Genomic DNA, 3,687 nt, shown 5'->3' with positions numbered 1-3,687 from the left:
CAGGAAAAATGTTGTATTTGTATTAAAAAGGTGCATAACACATTTTTTGTTTAATATGTTGTGACCATGGATTGATTTTATAGAGAATGGTTTATTTACGAAAATAACGTTTTCTAATTCTTTCATAGGTTTGACACCTTTGGTGTTTTTCCTCCGTGTTACGTGCAAAACTACTTGCGAATGGGCTAATGTTAAAGCGGAAGGAAGATCGGTTGGTTTTGCCGAAAAAAGAACGTCACTGAGCGATTTTCTTGTGCCCGAAATAAATACTCGCAGCGCATCCGCTCTGTATTTTTCGTTCAGAGAGGTAGCTTTCCTCCAAGATAGGTATGTCTCATTCTTTCCCTTAAAGTCCGGCAGGGACTTCATAATATCTAACGTTACCTATTATGATTTCGGCATCCCTATATGTTTCTAGTTCTGGATTGCCGATATTTACACCACCTAATCGCTTCTAAACATCTTGTAATTTTTGCCCAAAGCTCTTTTCCTGCGCGGCGAGTGCGCTCGCGACTGCGCCTTCTATAATGGATTTTAATTGTTCATTGGTCAACGCCATGTTTGAACTATTTTGTTGAAAACTTTCCGCGGTGTTTAGTTTTTGAATTCTTCTATATCTCTAACGCTCATATGATTTTAACACAAAGAACAAAGAGTTTTGTTTCTTTTGTATTTATTTCCAAAAAAAAGTTTCCGAACTTGTGCCTTTTTTTTTGACTGAGACTCTTGAAAAATCACTTTTTAAATATTTTTTAAAATATTTTGCAATTCGAAAATAGTGGGAATATCAACGAACACTCTACTTACATGGTTTTTATTTAATTATACAACTAAATGTTATTGCCGCTGTCGGTGTCTTCCTTCTTTTAATTTAGTTTCGCCCTTGTCGTCGTTCCTGGTTTATTTTTATTTGGCTGATTTGTTGTTGTTGCCTGGTTTTGTTGAGTTAAGGTTGCTTTCTTTGTTTTTTTCTAAAACGAATCGAACGCGTTTTTAATTTTTTTGTTCAATGTTTTTATTAAAACGTTGAATCGAAGGTCTTACGATCGAGTTTTTTTTGTACACAGGTCGAGTGTCTTACAACGAGTTGTTTTTTATACCCTTGCAGAGGGTATAAGTCAGAAGTTTGCAACGCAGTGAAGGAGACATCTCCGACCCTATAAAGTATATATATTCTTGATCAGCATCACTAGTAGAGTCGATCTAGCCATGTCCGTCTGTCCGTCCGTCTGTCCGTCTGTCAGTCTGTCCGTCTGTCCGTCCGTCCGTCCTTTTCTACGCAAACTAGTCTCTCAGTTTTAAAGCTATCTGCATGAAACTTTCCCAAAAGTTGTCTTTCTATTGCAGGTAGTATATAAGTCGGAACGAGCCGGATCGGACGACTATAGCATATAGCTCCCATAGGAACAATCGGAAAAATAAATGAAAAAAAATTATAACTTTGCTGTTTTTTAATTTTTTGTTTAGTTCTTCGACTTTTAGTAATGGTTAAATATTTCCGATTTACGGTTTAAATTTCATCAAAATCGGACGACTATAGCATAAAGCTCCCATAGGAACAATCGGAAAAATAAATGAAAACAAGAAAGAAAGCAAACTTCGGCAAGCCGAAGTTCATATACCCTTGCAGCTATCGCAAGAATTAAATATTTTTGAAAACATTAAAATTATGATTTACTTGCGTATATGTTTAAAAACATTGAAGCTATGACGATTTGCAGCTTAATTATTTGATTGTTCTTTTATATATTTTTATTATTTGTATGGGAGCTATATGCTATAGTCGTCCGATTTTGATGAAATTTAAACCATAATTCTAAAATATTTAACCATTGCTATATGTCGAAGAACTAAAAAAAAAATAAAAAATAGCAAAGTTATAATTTTTTTTCAATTATTTTTCCGATTGTTCCTATAGGAGCTATATGCTATAGTCGTCCGATTTTGATGAAATTTAAACCATAGTTCTGAAATATTTAACCATTGCTATATGTCGAAGAACTAAAAAAAAATTAAAAAACAGCAAAGTTAAAATTTTTGTTGCATTTTCAGTTGAAGCCGTCGGGAAAATACTGAAACGAACCGATACGTCAGCAGGTTCCGCTATCGATAAGATTTGGTGGTGACACCGACTATTGATAGCGGGAGAGGATCTAGCTATTTAAATTTAGCCCGGTTCGCTCGTTAACTGGGTTAGATGGCCTTGAATACGTTCGCTGACCCATCTTGAGAGAGCGGGAGGGAACATGGCGAGCGACTTTGGTGTAGGTCAGGGTTTTGCTTTAGTTGCTGCAAGAAGTAGTAGGAGAACGGTCAGAAAAAAACCCAAAATTTAAGTTCGTGATTAGTGTTTGAATAACTCAAAGTGAGTGTTTATTTATTAGTCCGGAACTTGTAAATTACAGTGTTTTTTTTATATTGAAGCCGCCGGGGACCCTAACTAAAGGGCCCCGGAAATTTAAACATTTGGGAAGTGAAAACTTACCAGGCGGACCTAACCTGGTCGTCGACCACCAGCCTCAGCAGCATTGGCCGCAGCAGCATCAGCAGCAGCATAGGCCGCAGCAGCATCAGCAGCAGCATAAGGCGCAGCAACATCAGCCGCAGCAGCATTGGCCGCAGCAGCAGCGATCAGTAGCAGCAGCGATCAGTAGCAGCAGCAGCAGCCTCAAGCGCCAGCAGCTACAGCGACCGCCGCCAAGACGGCCAGATACGGAGATTCCCTCGGTGAGTCCGTTCCGGGAACGAATGCCCGCGCTGGCCACGTGGTCATCTCCAAGTCCACCGACGCCCTGCTTCCGGCCACGCTACGCTATCCTCCGGACCAACTGGCTCCGTGCGGACTCGCGCAGGTTTTCGCCATCAGCGTTTTTCCTGCTGCAGTTTCAACACATACGACGTTGAACTCTGAAATAAATTAGTTTTAGTTATTGTTTTGTGATATTATGCAGTCAAGATTGTAAAGTACTTACTGTGAAATCTGATCTAAATTTAGAGGCTCAAGCCCGAGCCCTGGCCGCGCGTCCAACTATATCTAAATTGGGTCGCGAAATTTAATAACTTGTGGGATTTGTTTAGCGTACTTACCTTGTCAGCACGTCCCTTCTTTTCCCTTGGAGCTCCTCAGGATTAGGCGACCCGGTTGGCAAACGCCTCCAATTTAGTGCCGTGTGGCGAGTTTGCCTGACACTTTGAACTCTAAGCGTCTAAAAATTTCCCTTTTAGTTGTTTCCGCTTTGACCGCTTCTCATCTGGGCGACGGTCTGAGATCGGCCTTAAAGTTTCTAACGAAAAGAATAGATTATCAGTAGGAATCAATAACGAATGTATTTACTTATTAATCTCACAAAAAATTAAATGTAAACAAGCTACCGAGATGGTTGTGTGAGTTACCTTGGGCGGGGAGATGAGCCGATCCTAATCCACCAGGAATAGACTCCGGTCTGCCGGAGATGGGGTGTGCCTCCCACATCTCTCTTGGGGCACCCAAGGTTGGGTGGGTGCGTCGTGGCAAGGACATCGAAGCCACCAATTTCGTCGAATTGTCTTAGTTGCTTAATGTAAACATAATTTTGTTTTGTTTTGATTTGTGCTAGAGATGGTAAATCGACGTGAGACGTCCGATGAGTCGGAATCGATTGTTCGGACTGCAGGGCATAGGGGGTACTCCGCCCTGGGACTCCGTGG

The 3,687-nt window shown here is 40.7% G+C and overlaps 1 long non-coding RNA gene across 2 annotated transcripts; it reads right to left on the bottom strand.

The window, feature by feature from the left end:
- Nucleotides 1–2,699: 2,699 nt before the first annotated feature.
- LOC121467517 lies at nt 2,700–3,673 on the bottom strand. Of its 2 annotated transcripts, XR_005977564.1 has the most exons (4): nt 3,394–3,670; nt 3,088–3,284; nt 2,973–3,034; nt 2,700–2,907 (listed from the first exon to the last, which is right to left on the bottom strand). It is a non-coding gene; the product is annotated as an uncharacterized LOC121467517 (long non-coding RNA). The 2 variants fall into 2 exon arrangements; XR_005977563.1 differs by having other exon boundaries at nt 2,973–3,284; nt 3,394–3,673.
- Nucleotides 3,674–3,687: the final 14 nt, after the last annotated feature.

Source organism: Drosophila elegans, unplaced genomic scaffold, assembly GCF_018152505.1.
Source record: "Drosophila elegans isolate 14027-0461.03 unplaced genomic scaffold, ASM1815250v1 contig_452, whole genome shotgun sequence".
In the NCBI taxonomy this organism is placed as follows: Eukaryota; Metazoa; Arthropoda; class Insecta; order Diptera; family Drosophilidae; genus Drosophila; species Drosophila elegans.
The sequence above is the reverse complement of the archived record's forward strand: the minus strand, read 5'-3'. Positions and strand labels throughout refer to the sequence as shown.